At 40.2% G+C, this 18,581-nt stretch overlaps 1 pseudogene; it reads right to left on the minus strand.

The window, feature by feature from the left end:
- Nucleotides 1–6,594: 6,594 nt before the first annotated feature.
- On the minus strand, nt 6,595–13,924 carry LOC129050538 (alpha/beta hydrolase domain-containing protein 17A-like; annotated as a pseudogene).
- Nucleotides 13,925–18,581: the final 4,657 nt, after the last annotated feature.

An 18,581-nucleotide genomic window follows, 5' to 3' on the forward strand; every position in this document is an offset into this window, starting at 1 on the left:
AAGTCATACAGACAGAAGACCACATAATTGGAACTAGAATAATAAGAGTGGAGAAGCTGAGAAGTGCATAGATTTACACAAATATTGGAAGCGGGGTTATTGGGATTTGTTAATGGATTGGAAATTTGGGAGACAGAAGAAAGATGATAGTGAGGTTTGGTGGGATGATATTGTCACTAAGTGCGAAAAGGAATTCTGAGAGAGGAGCAGGCCTGGCGGAGGGTCCCTGAGATCGATTAGAAATCGGTGGTTTTGTTAACTGTGAGATGCTTATTAGATACCCAAGAGGGATGTGCAGAACTCAGAGAGACCACACAACTGGAGGTGTATGTTTGTAAGCATCAGCACATGGATAGTATTTAAGCCCTGAGATTGTATAAGGTTGTCACCTTTCCTTTAGAGTATAAATTCACACCAAAACTATTGGTGGAGATAAGACAAGGGAATCATACAAAAAAAATTGTACTGCAAAAACCTATGAGTGCATAAAACATTTTATTAAATGTATTTGGCACCTTGTATATACTTAGTTGATCTAGGACAGAGAAGATACTTAGTAACCTTCATTTTTTCTTACTGTAAGAATAATGACCCAGGAGGCGGAGGCTGCAGTGAGCCAAGATCAGGCCACTGCACTCTATCACCAGGAGACAGAGTGAGACCCCCTCTCAAAAAAAAAAAAAAAAAAAAAAGAATAATGAATGCTCATCAGAGGGAATTGAATTTTATTATTCTAGGAAATACGATGGAAAAAGTGAAAAATAAATATTCATACCATTTATAAAACAATGAGAAGACTTATAAGAGAAGCCATTTAGGCTTTTCTCTATACTTAATTATACATATAAATACATCAATACTTTACTTAAAAAATAAGATCATAGGGCACATTTGATTTTATGATCTGAACTGCTCACCTGACCACACAAAACAAATACTTCACCATGGCATTAAATAGTCTGCTATCTGGTTGTTAGTGCTGGCATATTATTCTATCATCTGAAAGATTACAGTCTTACTTCACTCAGTCACCTAAAGTTGGATATTTAGGTTGTGACCAGTTTTTCATGATAATAAAGACTAATAGGAATATCAGTAGACATAAAATGTTTTTGGCATCTTTTTTTTCTTGTAATGTGTTCTACATATTGAAACGAATAATTGTATTTTGATACATATTGCCACGTTTTTCTCAAGGAAAATTAGAGCTAACAGAAAGTGTCAGCTTTCTCTGCATGTTAAGGGTGTGGATGGAAGCTCGGCAGAGACCCTGAGACATATTGGTATGGAACATCACTGGACTCTCTAGAAATCAAGGTAGCAGTTCTGTAGAAATGTTAGCCTGAGCTGTGTGTCACCTGGGAGTGCTTCAAGGATGGCCAAAAGAAATATTTTAGTTAGAAGACAATTTATAAGAAAAGTTTAGAGGCTTCCTAGAGAGGTCATAGCATACACAATTTTATTTCATCATTTAGGGCAAGCCCTATATGTATGTTCTGCATACATCCCCTCCCACACCCTCCTCAAAAAAAAAAAAAAAAAAAAAAAAAAGCTGAGATCTGATGTAAATAGATAACTGGATTATAGCTTGGTCCTTAAGGAATATCTCAGAAACTTCAATGTTCCTTCACCCCCTCTGCAAATCCTTCTGAATTGAGACTGGGAATCTTGGCAACAGAGGGGAGTCATGCACCTCCCTTTTCCATCTGTGACTCTGACATCTTCCTCCAGGTCAGCCATTGCGCAAACTCTCACAGTTACTTTCTGGCAGTTTCCTGCATTCCAGACCTATTTCTGAAATGGGCAATATTTGTCCCTTTGAAAATCACCTGCGATAAATGTGGTATAGCCCATGGCCAGTGAAAATTTTCCTACAGGGAGACATATTCCTAAGTGTTAACATTAACTTTTTCAGACGTTTGAGTCAGACTCAATTGCCCTTTCATACTATAGATTGAAAACAACATTTGGTTGATCTTAGTATATCTGATTGAGGAAATATGAGAGCCTTTTTAATTTAGATTTGCTCACCTAGCAAACTTACTTTGAAACTTCTTGGTCGTGTTATGTTTGCTTATGGCAAAGTTATCAGCAAAAAAGTCACAGTTATGCAGCAATTTATCTTTAAACACTAAATGACATCTATCATTTTTCAAAGAAAATGTCAGCAGTTAAAATCCTAACTGCTTGAGCACTGTTAGTTGACAATTATAATGCCCCATTGCTTAGAAATTAATTGACCTACTTTCAATAAGAAACATAAAAAGTAATATCACAGCAATTTTCTGGATTTATTTTATTCCAAAACCAATAAATGTTACAGTGTTGTTAAAAGTAATAGATTTAAAAAACATTTTATTTTCTTAAACTTAACAATTCAAATAACACAAAATAATATTACATTTCTATTAAGTATTCATTTTTATAGAGACCAAAACTTCTTTACAAAATGTCTTCATGTATAATATAAATTTGATTTTTAGATGTGAGAAAAGCAATAATCATAATCATTGCCTAAATCCACAAAATAAGTAGATATTCTATAATATGTATTTCAGTAATCACAATGTAGTGGATTCAGGCAGAGATGAGAGACACTGATTTTAGCAGAAAAAGACTGTGGTAAATTACCTCTTTGCCTTTTTTCACTCTGTTCCTAGGATACCAATATAATAAATAGTAACTTTAGAACTGTGATACATTGACAAAATGTTCTAATTTAAATCTCAATAGATGATTACACAGGTAGTGTTTACACACACACACACACACACGACAGGAGTTTTTAAAGATATTAGTATCTCGGAATTTTTGAATTCTGAAAACTGTCCAAGCTTTTATCATTAAATCACTTGTTATGAAACACATTTTAGAAACACGCTTTCCTATTTTTAATAGCCTATGATAGTCATACAGAATGAGTTAATCAAAATTGATTGGTCAATTGCTAATTGTGAATTCTTTGAGCATAGCATGTCAGCTGATTCTGTGAACTAATACAGACTCTTTCCCTTGATCAGGGAAATGCCACAACACTCACTCCTTTCCCCACAACTCCATTACATAACATTGTCACCTCCCCAGGCTTATGATACTATATTCCAGAGAGACGAACAGTTCTTGATTTTGAATAGCAATGCAGTAGTGACCAAAACAGATTTAGTTTTGGTTCAGAAGAAAGTGCTGGATATGCCCTCAATAACTTTCCATGGTCAACCAATTCAGCAATTAGTTTGTCTGAGTAAATTCAATGGAAGGCTGCTGTCTGGAATGGGTAGTGTACTGTACTGACTTCCCTATTAGACATTTCATTTAAAAAAATCAATTGTCTGCATAAAACAACCATTTCAATCAGTGTATATTCAACTGGAAAGGAATGTTTGAGGACTTTTTTTTGAAAGTAATGGGATTGGGGTTGGCCATTGGTAATTTCTTTTTGATTAAAGCGTATGTAATTGTTTTGTGTTGGATAAAAATTTATTTATGTGGATGCTGCTGATCTTATATGTTATCATTTCCCATTAAGACTTGAGCTGTTTATCTGCTGGGTTTTCTGGTTATAAAGTGTTGAAAGGAGGTTAAAATGTAGAACTTTTATATTTTTTATTTAGGTGACTAGGACAAATTCTGGTAATTTATAGGCTAAAACTTAAATGTATTTCTGCTTAAAATATTTTGAAATATGGTTTATTTCACAAATGAGGTTCCAAACTATAACCAGTTGTCACTAAATTCATATTTATTTATTTATTTTTGGGACAGAGTCTCACTCTGTCGCCCAGGCTGGAGTGCAGTGGCGTGATCTTGGCTCACTGCAAGCTCTGCCTCCTGGGTTCACGCCATTCTCCTGCCTCAGCCTCCCTAGTAGCTAGGACTATGGGCGTCCACCACCACGCCCAGATAATTTTTTGTATTTTTAATAGAGATGGGGTTTCACCGTGTTAACCAGGATGGTCTCGATCTCCTGACCTCGTGATCCGCCCGCCTCGGCCTCCCAAAGTGCTGGGATTACAGGCGTGAGCCACTGTGCCTGGCCAAAGGATCATTTTTAAATTATGTATCTGGGAATATATTATCAAACCAGGCCTGAAATTTATTAAGAAGATGGTAAAATCTAATTTAACTTCATTTAATACTCCTTTTCTCTTGGTCTTATGAAAGCAAATGAGCTTGGCTTTTAATTATGAAAATATAGTTTTAATTTATAAGACATATAACAAAGCAAGATAGCTGCTAAATTCACTCTATCCTAGTAACTTCTTACTGTATACGTTCATTTTTAATGTAATAAGAAAGTCCTTTCAAAATTTTTAAAAAGAATCACATTACACAAGAAGAGGCTCAATATTTCTAGAAAATAAATATGTTCTTAAGACACTTAATAATTCTTGAAATGAAGACCTAATTCTTCAGGCTTTTAAAATACTTGATATGCACTCTTTACATATATAGTTTAAATTTAATAATTTCCCTTCTTAAAAAATAAGTGAAACATACCACAAACATATCAAAGCAAGTTATTCATACTTCTCATTTAAGTAACTGTATTGTCATAGCACAATTATTTTATGTCATCGAAAAGCACAAAGCCTTATTAGAATACTAACTTCAATGTCTGTTTCACAGATTTGCTCATAATAGATTTTTTTCATGCTTCTGCACTAATTCATTGAAGGACAATGTTTTACCGATTCTTGAAAAACTATCATTATCTGCCCCATAGTGGTAACTCATGCCTGTAATCCTAACACTTTGGGAGGCCGAGGCTGGCATTTTGCTTGAGCCCAGGAGTTCAAGACCAGCCTGGGCAACATGGTGAAAACTCATCTCTACCAAAAAAAAAAAAAATTAAAAAGTTAGCCGGGCAAGGTGGCAGGCACCTGTTGTCCTAGCAACTCAGGAGGCTGAAGTAGGAGGATCACCTGGGCCTGGGAGGTTGAGGTTGTGGTGAGCCATGATTATGTCACTGCATTCCAGCATGGGTGACATAGTGACATCTTGTGTCAAAAATAATAATAATAAGATAAAATAGAAAATAAAAATATCATTATCTAACATTTTAAAAAGTTTATTTCCCAACCTATAAATATACTTTGTGGATTAACAAGAGAAAAATTTCAAGATATTATAAATTTAAAACAAATCTTTATGTATAATACCATTGTAATGTCTTTGACCAGTATCAATCTATCATGTGAGATAAAAAATATTAAATATACATTTATTGAATAAATGAATGAAAATCATAGTTACCTTGATCACTATATTTAAAATTTAAATGAAGCAGGAAAGTAAATCTTCCTAATTATCATATACTTAACTGTTTAAAATCACTCAAATGACAAGTAATATGCTTTCAATCTTGAATTATAATTTAAAATGCCTGTATTGTTTCATTCACTCATCCTTCTATTAGTTCAGTGAACAAATATTGATTACTTACCCACTATGGGCCAGGTATTATGACAGATTTAGGGAGTACAAAAATGATTAAACGAGGGGATCAGTTGGAGTGACTGTTTTCTAGAAACAATGCCTGTTTCAGTTATGAACTAGTCTGTTTTGAAGAAAGTGGTGAGGGAAAGCTGAAAATCATATTTGCACTTTATTCAACAAATCTTATTGAGGTCTTATTATCAATCAGGGGCTCTCCTAGGTATGGGCATACAAAATTGATTAAGACCATGCTTGCTTGCAGAAAACAAACAAAAAAGCATCTTTATAATAAAAAGGAAAAAGAGGAATCCCCTTTGTAGGTTTCATAGTTTATAGTGATATTTCTGATGTCGTCTCAGAGAATTAGTCACAATTATGGGAACTCAGAAGGCATTCCGTTGAGATGAAATAGAGACTAAACTAGCAGAGATTACTTAGTGAAATAACAATTAGAATATAGTTATAATTCATTTTAGAAGATATTATGGCTTACACATAGTAGATGTGATGACTGAATAAGAGGATTGTTGAACGAGGGCACCTTGGTAGCCATTACCCATTGCCACCATGATTTTGCATTAAAAAAATCTGTGCAAAACGGCCGGGCACGGTGGGCTCACGCCTGTAATCCCAGCACTTTGGGAGGCCGAGGCGGGCGGATCACGAGGTTGGGAAATTGAGACCATCCTGGCTAACACGGTGAAACCCCATAACTACTAAAAATACAAAAAATTAGCCGGGCATGGTGGCACGCGCCCGTAGTCCCAGCTACTCGGGAGGCTGAGACAGGAGAATCGCTTGAACCTGGGAGATGGAGGCTGCAGTAAGCTGAGATCGCGCCACTGCACTCCAGCCTGGGCGACAGAGTGAGACTCCGTCTCAAAAAAAAAAAAAAAAACTTTGGGGTATATTAATAAACATTGTGTTTTTTTAAAAAAATTTAAATCTTTAATTTCCGTTTTCACGATTTTTCTTCTTACTTCCGAAAGGAAAGGAGTGCGTAGCTCTCTTGCCTGTACATCGTCCACGGCCCCTGGGTCGGGGCGGGGTCCCCAGGGCCCCCCGGGGGTCCACATGCAGCCCCTGGGAGGCCGGTGCGGGATGAGGTCCGGGGGCCGCCTCATTGCTGAGGTCCGGCCGGTTGGGCCCCGGTGGCCGCTAGGCGCTCTGGCTGGGCAGCTCCTGGGAGATGAAGCGGCGCAGGCGCTCCGGGTACTGGCTGTAGAGCTGGATGTCTTTGTGCCTGGCGCTCTCCACCCACAGCGGCTCCACCGCCTTGGGCCAGCGCTGGTAGAGCGCCAGCCCGTGCGAGAAGTCGATCACCTCGTCTTTCGTGCCGTGGATGATGAGCACGGGCGACGTGATCTCGGACACCTTCTGGATTCTGCGGGAGGGGCGTGGGGCGGGTGAGACCTCGCCCGGCCCGGGCGCCGCCCCCGTCCCCGACCCCATCCCCGTCACCGCCCCTGTCCCCGCCCCAGCCTGCTCACTTGGGGAAGGCGTCGAAGCAGTAGGTCTTCTTGGTGTCAGGAAGGCGACGCTCAGGTCCAAGGTGAGCGGCGAGTGCAGCACCACCGCGGCGGACTCGTAGCGCGAGGCCAGGTCCACCGTGGGCGCTGTGCCGATGCTCTGCCGGTACAGGATGATGCTGTCCGGGCTGATGCGGTACCTGGCGGCACCGGAGCAGGGTCAGCCGCGGCCTCCGACTCGCGCGCACCCCTCCCGCCAGCGGGCGTCCCCGGGCCCAACTCCGGATGCGACTCTCCAGTCTCCCCGCTCAGCCAAGTCAGTGGGTCAGTCCCAGGCTCCACACCAGTCCAAAGGGCCACCCCCAGTCCCCCAACACCGCAGCGGTGGGCGGAGCCGGCGGCCTGGTCCTGTTCCCTGGCGCTTTGGTTCACTGGCGTTTCCTAGCCAGGATCTGCTGGATGCTGGCTAGGGAGTCCCCCTCGGGCTAGGGTAGGGGAAGCCCTGGCGCCTCTCCTTCTCCTGGTCACTCCTGGGCGCACACTGGGAACTGTGTGCCCCCCCACATCCTGAATGCTTCACGCCTTCCTGTCCAGGTTAGAAAGCCGTTCCTGGTACACTGGCCGGGGCAGGGTACACTCTTCCTCCCTGCAGCCCTTGCCCACCCCCTTGGCCATGAGGAATTCAGGCAGCTGTGTCCCCAGATGTCTCCACCCAATTTTGGACTCTCGGAGTCCCATGCCCAATGAGGTGCCAGCCCAACCCAGGTCAGCATCGAGGATGGCGGCTGCGGGGGCAGCACCTCCTCCCACCAGCGCCTTCTCTTGGGAGTGGACAAGTCCTTGGCCACCTCAGCACCACCAGCTCCCACCCAGGGCCACCCCCACCCCCAGGTCACTGGTGTGCGGCCCCTGGCCCAGCTGATCCAGCACCAGTCCCAAGGCCTCTTCGTGCCCAGTCCCAACCACGCGGGACCCACCTGCCACCCAGTCGATGCCGCGACCCCAGAACTCTCCCACATGCTCCAGGCTCTGATCCTAGGCAGATGCCCTCCTGCGAGGCAGGAGCATGGGCAGGTGTGCGTCCCGTCTGCCTGGCATTCGGACTCCACCAGCAGGGCTGTCCCCCTCCTTGGCCTGGAATCCCAGCCTCCTGGCAGCACTCCATAGCTCACTGCTCACCCATGGCCCAAAGGATGCTGCCTGGCTTGTGCCTGTGGCCCCAGCTCTGCCTCAGCCTCCCTGGCCTGCTCCCTGGCAGCCAAGGCCAGTAGTGTGCTGAGCCAGCCCAGCCCTGTCACCTGCTCCAGGCAGGAGCCCCAGCTGCCACCTGGTTGTCACCACTCAGACAATCAAACAAGACACATCCTCAGTGGAGGCCCTGCGTGCGATCTGGCCTCCCCCTCACGGCTCTGGGCCGAGGTTCCTGCAGGACAAAGCGGCAGCAGGACAGAAGGCCGAGCAGACAGAGCTCAGAGCTGGCCATGGTGGATGTGACTCTGCCGGTGCCCCGGGAAGTAGAGACAGAAGGGGGCCGAGGAAGCTGCATGAAGTGGTGCTTGGTTTCAGCGCCCCACACTGCCGGGAGCCCCCCAGAGCCATGGTGGTGCAGGGGACCCAGCTCCCAGGCCCACAGCAGGGACTGCCTGGGATATCGCCAAGGCAATGAGGACCCTACCTCCCCAGGGTCTCTGACTTCTCAGAGCTGCGCCTGGCCCCTGCAGGAGCGGGTCAGACCACTGGGCTGGGCTGGGCAGGGCAGGGCCAGGACGAGACAGCCCCAGTGGGTGGCGAGCAAGAAAGGCCTCCAGAGGCCCACGCGGGTCTTCTGGTCCAGAGCAGCACTGGCCCGGGCGGTGCTCAAACACGAGAGAAGGGCCCAAGCAAGCGCAGGGCTGGGGACCTGGATGATTAGGAGGGCTGGATCTGGAATCGAGGCTGGCCCAGACCTCGGGTGTGTGCTGGGGGTCTGCACCTGAACCTGCAGGCCCTGCCCCGGGATGGCCGATCTCCACAGCCACAGGGCCTCATGGACCAGGCCTCGGGACCTCGATGCAGCAGCCTCGCCTCACCTGGCCCCAAGTGCTGCCTCGGCCCGTGGGCTCCCAGCCACACGTGCACAGACCCCCCGACACCACCCACCCCCTCCAGCCGCGTGGTGTCCACGCCCCTGTGACAAGCTCAGCCCCTTCCTGTCCTCAGGCCAGGGGATCCCAGGGAGCCTGGCTCCACAGGCCAGGGTGTGGGGGGACCTCTTGGCCACACCTTAGCCGTGTGGAGGCTGCACCCGCACGCCTGAGCTCACCTGTCCGGCTCTCTGGCCGCATGCGTCCACTGTGGCTCCCCTCCTGCAGGGCCGCCCACCTTCCTCCCAGGGAAGCCCGGCCCTCCCCCCGGCCGCCGACCTGGTCCCCTCTCGGGTGTGCCCAGGCTGAGCTCCCCCCAGGGCCGCCCTCACCTGGTGCGCAGGGCCTGCCAGGCGGCGTCCATGTCGGCGTAGAGGTTGGTCTCGGAGGGCCTGCCGGAACTGGCACGGTAGCCGGAGTAGTCGTAGGAGAAGATGTTGCAGTGGAGGCGGGAACCCAGGCCAATGTAGAAGCTGCCCATCTGGCCCAGGTCCACGGCGTTGCCTTTCTTGTTCGTGCACCTCTGGTCAGACACAGTTCAGCTGATCTAGGCTGGGCTTGGCTGGCATTGGCTTGAAGTTGCAGCTGGTGTCCAGATCTGTTCCATGTATTTGTTATCCTCCTCAGCCCTCCCGGGTACTTGAAGCATGTTATTGTTATGGCGAAAGTCAGGAGTGCAACCTGCCTGTGCAAAAACATGTCAGGCTTCTGTTGCCTTAAATCCTCTGAGATACCCCTTTGGCTTAAGCAAAGTCACACAGCAAGGATCAAAGTCAAGGAGTGGGGAATTATATCTGTCCCTTAGAGATGGAGATAGGGGAGAGTGTGAACAAATGCAGTGTCCTGAAAGATTGTAACATAATGAATTCAGTATTGTTTTTGTTTGTTTGAATGAAGCTTTGCATGGACACAGTACAGTAGAAAAGTACTATTTGAACTCTTTCTCCACATTCATAAAATTGCTACATAGTTTCTACCATGATTATATTTTTATGATCCATTTTTGTGTACAGATCTGAAAACTTTATACTAGAATTTATTAGCTGAGGAAAGGAACATCCACTGACATCATCATATACAAATATTTCTCAACATTTTAATGCTTGTGGTATTGTTAATGTTTCTGGGGAAAAATACTTAAAATCATAGAAGTGATTTCTAAGTCAGTTATTGATTTATTCTAACGAATTATAAAAATCAGACTAAATTACTAATAGAGAAATTACATTTGAAATACTAGTCTGAGCTACAAATGAGATGGATTTTTGTGCTCATCATTTGTACTGTAGTTATGTTTGTTGAGATTGGGTTATTAAAACATAATTATAACTATCAGCAGAAAAGCCTGTTGTGCTATAATTAAATCATCTAAACAATCATTTTTGTGGTCTTAATATCCTGGATTTCTCAATTCATTGTAGTAGATAAGATTTCTCTTTAAATACTACTTATTATCAGCAGCTTGCTTTTCTGTGAATGCTAGAAAATTTAGAATTCTGCATTAACATTTAATAAAATATATGCTATCCTAATATTGATGCATTATATTTATCTATACAACATGCAACAAGAGAGAAATATTGGATGAATTAGAATATTTGCAGCCCATGGCAATTATCTGTAGCAACATTTTTTTTTGTCTTCAGAAAAATATAGATTTTTTTGGAAATGGATTAGTTCTAGTTTCAATCTAGGAAGAACTACTCATGGAAGTTTTGTGTACAGGATACTGATGTTTTCAAATATAATGCATTATTATTTTAGTTTAGTTTCTTTTACCACATACTTAGAAATTGTTCAAGTGAACAGGCTATTAAAACTAATGGTATAGATGAATGGCATAGAAAGGCATTGTAAACATCCCACTTTTCCCAAGCCATGAATTTTAACACTGGATTAAGGAGATGAAAATGGAGCCACTGGGAATGTGGATTCTTTGCTAATAATTATTTTTCTTCCTTTAAAAAGATTCTTCAAATGGCAAGAATATGGAAGTATTTCAGGAGATATTCTTGAGGTATCTAAAATACATACTCTTCCTATCAAAATCAATAAATAGATTGATTGATGTAAGTAAGATAAAGTCAGGGCAACTGATTTTGCATGTGAGTGTACACACAGACACATATCCATGTATTCTCCATCTGTTCTCAGTTACTGAATTATTAGACTCGACTGAGTGATCACTTGACTGTGTTTAACCTGATAAACAGACTCTTAACAAGAAGAACGATATTTTAAAAACTGGATTGTTCCTACTACTTCTCAGCATGCATCAGCCACTCTTTTTCCCCATCCTATCTCCTGCCAAACTGGTCTCTAAATATCTGTTCCACTTGGAGACACTATTGGATGTTGTTGTAAATGACTTAAATGAATATTCACTCTACCTGCTTTCATATTAATTCAGTTTTCATAGGATGGTCTCTATGAGATCAAGCAAAAGGACTTAGTGGAATATCTCTGTATGACTCCAGAAAGTAAAGAATGTGGTGAGTTTAACAGAGTGTCCCTTCCTTTACTAAATGTGAATGATGTTTCAGCATGAAGCCAGAGTGAAAAGTCCTAACATATGTTTGTCTGGACAGCCAACAATTGGTCACATTGCACATTTCATGTTACAAAGGAGCTTCATGGTAGTATAAATGAGGGTCAGGAAAAGACACTTAACTGTGGTCAGGGCTTTAAAATGGAGCCAGAGCAAGAATTCTGGAAGTTGACAATATCAGGAAGGAAACCTCTGTAAGCAGGCACACAGGGGACTCCAGAAATCTCTTCTTTGCCCCTACAACTCTGGACTTTCAGAAATACACACCCCGTTCTCCTGTATTTATACACAATTCATGTTCACAACATCAAAAATCAATTTTAAAATAGTAAACCTAAGGTAGATGGAAAGACATTATAGCCTCAGCATGCCTGAGATGTGAGGAGCAAATCAGAAAGATGTAAGTGTGAAGAGAAAGGGACATCGTGCTAATCAATCATTTAAAATTTTTACTCCAGAGAAATGGCAATATTTCACAGATTGTTTCTCATCACCAATCTCACAAGTATAAGTATTTTTTGAAAATTTTCCTCTCAATTCTTTTCACTGACAGTGAAGTCCAGAATAGGTTGATTTAGATCTAGCTCTTTTCAGCCTCAATACTCCATAATCACCTTGGCTTTTTTGATTATGACTGGACGGCATGTCCTATTATTTTAATATTAAACATTTAGTAAATAATTTTAAATGTTATCCTTAAATAACTATGGGCTTTATTCATTTACTGTACATATTTCTAAAACATTCATAAGAACTTAGGGATTTTAATTCAAATGGTCCCTAAAGTAGAAAATGCACTCACAGATTATGCATATGTTTTTAAGAAAAAGAAATGTGCCATTTGTTATTAAATTGAGTAGACTTTGTATCCTTTAGAGTTTCAGCAGAGTTTTCTTGCTATATTGTAGAGAACCTATCAACCATATCTTAATTTTCTTCTTTTTCAGGTTTTCAAAATTAACATTGGCATTGGTCCACTAATTCATTGTTTTCTATTTTTGGATGAGTGTGCATAGATCACCTCCCTCTTAATTTTCAACATAAACTTTTAGCAGAATCTTTCATGTTTCATTGCCATGTAAGCAGATGTGATTTTTATTCTTTTTCATTTTCGTTGAACAGTTACTTCATGTGAAATTTTTGACTTGATTTAATTTAACTTTATTTTTTGGTGGTAGATACATCTGTTGCCACCTGTGTCTGGTTGGCATTTTAATGTGTTGCCTCGAAGCTGTAACCACAATAGTGGCACATTTTCCTGCTGTTCTTTATTCTTTGTTTCATGTGTATCTATTTTCAATAAATTGCATTGGTATGTTGTCATAGATTTTGTTTTTGTCTCTCAGATTTTCTGTTGTAATTATTTTTATTTATGCCTTTGGAAATATTTTATGGTTGTTACTTAAAACAGCAGAGCTCTTTGAGAAAGTTTTCATGGTTTCCCAAATGTACATTCATATAGATTATTTAGTAGTTATTACATAATGATCTTTGGAGCAATAAATGCTGTTATATAAGAACAATTCCCAAATGTAATTTGAAAGTTATAAGCTAGCCTTTGATGGCCTAGAATTAATGTACCTTTATAATTCTAATCCGCATGTGAATTTAAGAAGACCATGGATTGAGGATTGGGTGCATAATTCTCAGGGCCCAGTACAAAGTGAAAATGTAGAGCCCTTTGATAAAAAATTACAAAGACTTTCCAGATGACCATAATAGGTCATGCACGAGGCCTTTCTAAATGCGTAGAGTGACCATGAAGCCGTGGGCATTGTTTTGTTTTGTTTAATCTTACTGTTTGGTTGTAAAGCAGATCTTTAAATCAAGAGAAAAAAGAACACCAAAGAACATCTCTATCAAAATGTTTTAAACATTATAGAAGATTAGATCCATATAAATGAAAGGGATAAAGAAAAAGCACATATCCAACCTCAAATACAAAGCATGGAATTCTTATATGAACTCCATTATAGCACTTGATATTTCAGCTCTATTTTCATTTTTGAACAACTCTAGATATATCTATATATTTTAGTCTAAAATTTAATTTTTATAAATTCTAAGTACTTCCCCAAATTCTACCTTAGATAAACAATTCAGAGATAACTCTGTTTCCTATTCTATTAGGTGGAACCATATGAAATTGTCAGTATTCAGCCTTTTCTGTCCTACAAAGTAATGACAGTTTTGTGTTTCCACCTAATACATGGCAGCCCAATAAATATGTGAAGGCCAGGACCATAGAGCTACCACCCTAAACACTACTAAATGCATACACGTACCCTTTCCAAAACCCGGCAGGTCTTCTTTTCCCCAAACGAATCATTCTTTGACTCTTCACCCATTATTCATGTGAGAAATTTTCCAGGCACTTCAGCATGTCAGCTGAGTGACTGTAACAATTAGATTTATTCATTCTCCTCTCACAATTTGACATTCTATATTGAAACGCATGATCTAAATGTTGACTAATAGTCTGCATAGTGAAACATGTTTACTAGTTCCCATGACCTAAAACAATGTAAAGCATGATTCAGAGATTTCTTTTCTTAAACACTTCTAAACAATATGTCTGCCGGGATAAACTGGTGCGATTTCTATGTGAAACCTAAAGAATTTCAATGACACATTTTCATCCTTATTGCCATCAAATAATCCCTTTAATAGTGCCCCATCTTTCTTACTCCTTCATATGATTTTCTATATTATTATTTTCCATCATTCATTCTGTTAAAACTATAATAGTTTCTTCAGAGAAATGACAGATTTTCCCACTTCAGAGGCATTTCTGCATTGAGTTCTCATGAACCTCTCTAACATGGTGGGCAATAGACTCAATAACATTTGTGTATGAACTCAGTTGAGAATTACAAAAGGCTCATCTATAACATCAAAAAGCAAGTTGGTAAAAACAATTCTATTGAAGATAGTATGAACTAAATATATAATTTTAGGATGGCTTCAACTGAGACAAAAATAGCATTGATACAGTGTGGAGCAATGAATTTCTAAAATTTTTATCTGCTTAACATTTTTCATCAGCACAATTTATACAGAAGCCCAACAGGAGACATTCTGGTTCACATGGAATTTATCTGCCCTCTTGAGCCCTGTAGAAATCCCACTGTGTTGGTAAACAGCAGCAGCAACAAGAAGATACTAAGCTTGAATTCTCAATGGCTCAATCAAATCAAAGTTTGTTGGTTGCTCCCATAAAGTTCAATGTCAGTCAGAATAAACTCCTCTAGCCTTAACCTATGACACACATTGCATGTAACCTTCAAAGTACTGGAAGCGGAAAAGGAGAGAACTTGGGAATGAGGCAGGGGCTTTTTATTGCCTCAGCCCCAGAGTGATTCATGGCATTTCACCTCAGAGTCTCTTAGATCTTTCCACGTGATCCCAACATAACTGGAAGTCTCTGAAATATCTGGGAGTGCGTGAATATTTGCTGAGTTTTCATTACATGTCTGTTTACAGACTCCATTTTGCTTTCTAAGATGCTCCCTGACTCTTCTCAGAAGCTTTACATAACATGCTATAAAACACTGATCTAATCAAAATATCACCCTATACCCTATAAATATGTACAATGATGTGTCAATTTAAAAATTAAAGCAAAAAATCCACTGATCTAAAGGGATGATTTCCTCATGCTTCAGGTAATTCTTCATGGAATATTAGTCTCCAATACCAAAATTTATTAAGAATTTGGCTGCAAAGAATCCAATAATGTATTTTCAGAAAGAGACTGGAATGCCACAGTCTTGTGCATCAACAAAAGAATGTGTCCCTTTTTGACATTTGGGTCTCTGCATGACTTCTGACAGAAAGGACAGGCTCAGAGGACATATGGGCATGTCCAAAATTCCATTTCTAAAAGACTTCTGGATCTGCTCTAACGAGGGCATGAGTCTAGGAAATTTCTGACCTCCAGAGCACAGACAGTGCTTCTTCAGAGAAATTATAGATTTTCCCACTTCAGAGGCATTTCTGCATTGAGCTCTCATAAACCTCTCTAACATGGTGGGCAAGTTCATATTTCAGTCCTTCACATTTAGCTCTGAATTTAGTACTTGCTGGATTTTAAATTAAGTTTCTTTGACATGAAATGAAATCTTCAGCTGCCCATTAGTTCCAAAGCAGGCCCTCAAGCTCAACACATACAAAATTAGTCTTTTCCTCAGAATCTTGTTCTTCCTTCAGAGTTTCCAATTTTCATTACAATACCACCTATCGGACAGTCATTTGGGCTTAACATTTTAAAGTCTGTTCTGGGTCTTCCATATTCATTATTTTCTACAGTCAATCATATTCCAAGGATTGTTGCCTCCAATGCAGGCCTTTTTCTCAATTTTATTTTCTCCCATCAGAGTCATGCACAGATTAGCTCTCAAGTGAGCTATTATAATGGCCTCCTAGCATCTAAACTCTCCTTTTTCCATTTGATAGTTCTGCCAGAGTTGTCTTCTTAAAGCAGAGGTTAGTCTGTATTTCTCTAAGTAAATTCCAACGACACCAAAATAGTGATTCTTACTAAGTATTACAAGTAGGGAAATACAGATGGGAGAGTTGCTTAGTAAATAAGTTCATAAAATCTAGGTTAAACAAAGTTAAATGGGGTTTGCTTTTTGGTGTTGCTCTGTTAATGTGCATTTGAAATTTCTAAAGTGGCATTACATATTCATAATTTCCCTTATCTATTTGACAAAGGAATCTGGTTTGTTTAGAAGCATTTTTTCAGAACTTCTATAGGTCAACCTTTCAGAAGTTCCTCATTATCAACAGTCAAATCCAGATGTATTTTCTTTGGCTCTCACAACAGGCTTAGAGGAATTTCTAGTATGTTCTTGTGACATTTCATTATGTGCATCTTTTGCTCAGGCCTGTTAAGCCTACTCAATGTGTGTATCCTCTACTCCATGTCTTTATTCTTACTGTTGTCTTAACAGGAAATCCTTGCAACCCAATTCATAGTTTTCGTTCTTTGGAAAAATCCAAATCATGTATCATGAACACATATTTTTTCTCTATTGAGATTTTCCTGTTTTTATGTATCACAGCCAGAAGTAATCACTGCATAAAGTATTTCTGTAGAAAGATAGAAGAGTTCTATTTTAACACAATATTTACTATACACCCAGCAAAGGTCTAGGTATTTACACACACTATTTTATATATTCATCCCATCAACGCAATGAAGAAATATTAATAAACCCTTTATATGTGCTAAAAGGTAGCGACACAGATATGCCACATGTGCAGGTTTTCTCAGGTATTATTAGCTAGGGAAGCTGTGTTGTAACAATCTTCAAAAACTTCCTTCTATTGTTTACATGTTATTCCACATCATTTTGTTTTCATTTCTTTTGTAGTATCTAATGTATTCTACTAAAAAAAAAAGTAGAGTAGTTGGAAAACTCTTGTGAAAAAACCACATATATTACATATATACTATTCTTCATGATGCTCAAAATTTTCATCATTATTAATGTTTTGTATATATATGTATGTGTGTGTGTGCGTATGCGTGTTAGATATATAATTTAAAAGAAAACAATAAGTTAGTGGCTTATGGCAAATTGTTCTTTAAGTCCTGCATTTGAAACATAGACACTGAGTGAGTCAGCACATTTGATCATCTTTTAAGTACAATAGATGATATACATTAAAAATACATTAACCATCCAAATACATCTTTTTTCTTATTTATTTATTTATTTATTTATATTTATTTTTTTGAGACGGCGTCTCGCTCTGTCGCCCAGGCTGGAGTGCAGTGGCGCGATCTCAGCTCACTGCAAGCTCCGCCTCTTGGGTTCCCGCCATTCTCCTGCCTCAGCCTCCCGAATAGCTGGGACTACAGGCGCCCGCCACCACACCCAGCTAATTTTTTTGTATTTTTAGTACAGAAGAGGTTTCACCATGATAGCCAGGATGGGCTTAATCTCCTGACCTCGTTATCTGCCTGCCTTGGCCTCCCAAAGTGCTGGGATTACAGGCCTGAGCCTCGGCGCCCGGCCCAAATGCATCTTTAGGAAAATTACATTTAAGCTCTTCATGGAGACATTAAAAAACCAAGCTGCATTAATGATAAATAATTATATCATTCATTAGTAAGGAGTAAATAGCTGTTTTCTATTTGAGAAGTGTTAATTGGATTGTCCATCTGTATGCAGGAACATCTGTTTTCTGACATGCTTTAATCACCATTTGTTTTGTACTTGTACCATAATTACACTTGTTTGTAATATTGAACTGGAGACAATTATTAAAATCAACTTATGAATACGATTCTTTTATGCTTTTGTATTTCATTAGAAAATGTGTAATTCTAGTATGACATAAGTATATACAAAAGAAAGTATTTGATTAACAAAATGCCTCAACAGATTATGTCAGTAAAATGAGTGTTATATTATGCAGTCTATGTTATTATTTTGGCATTTTTAAGGGAAGTTTATTGCTTCACGGAAGCTTTTTTTTAACTGACCATCTATGAATTTTCTGTATTCTTTATTTCAGTGTGATCACATGGTCATAGAAGAGACATTTTTAGATCATCGGAAGTTGACAATTTTCAGTGTAGTGTATGTGCTTAGTATAAGATGTAATTAAGTTTGGTGTATGGGTGATTGATGAATTTTTACTGAATGATGGATAACTGCTGTTCTATTAATGACATTTCATCAATCAACTCTTTTGGATATGGTTTATCACAAAATGTTGCTGACTTAATTTTTGTGGATTAACTGAGGTGAAAGTGATACCTGGTAGAAGTTTCATTAATATAAATTTTCCTCTCTTAGGAGTAGGATGGATTATATTATTTGTCGAAATGCCTTTCCATGTAAGTTGTTAACTGTCAGTTTTCTTGTCCTGTGAATCATATCTTTTCTGTATTTGCTGAAATAGAGACTTAACATTGTTAAATGATTTTTCCATGTCATGGAAAATGTATGCCTCTAAATCTGCATTCCTTCCTACAAATTACGAGTTCAA

The sequence above is a fragment of the Pongo abelii genome, chromosome 16 (genome assembly GCF_028885655.2).
Source record: "Pongo abelii isolate AG06213 chromosome 16, NHGRI_mPonAbe1-v2.0_pri, whole genome shotgun sequence".
Taxonomy (NCBI): Eukaryota; Metazoa; Chordata; class Mammalia; order Primates; family Hominidae; genus Pongo; species Pongo abelii.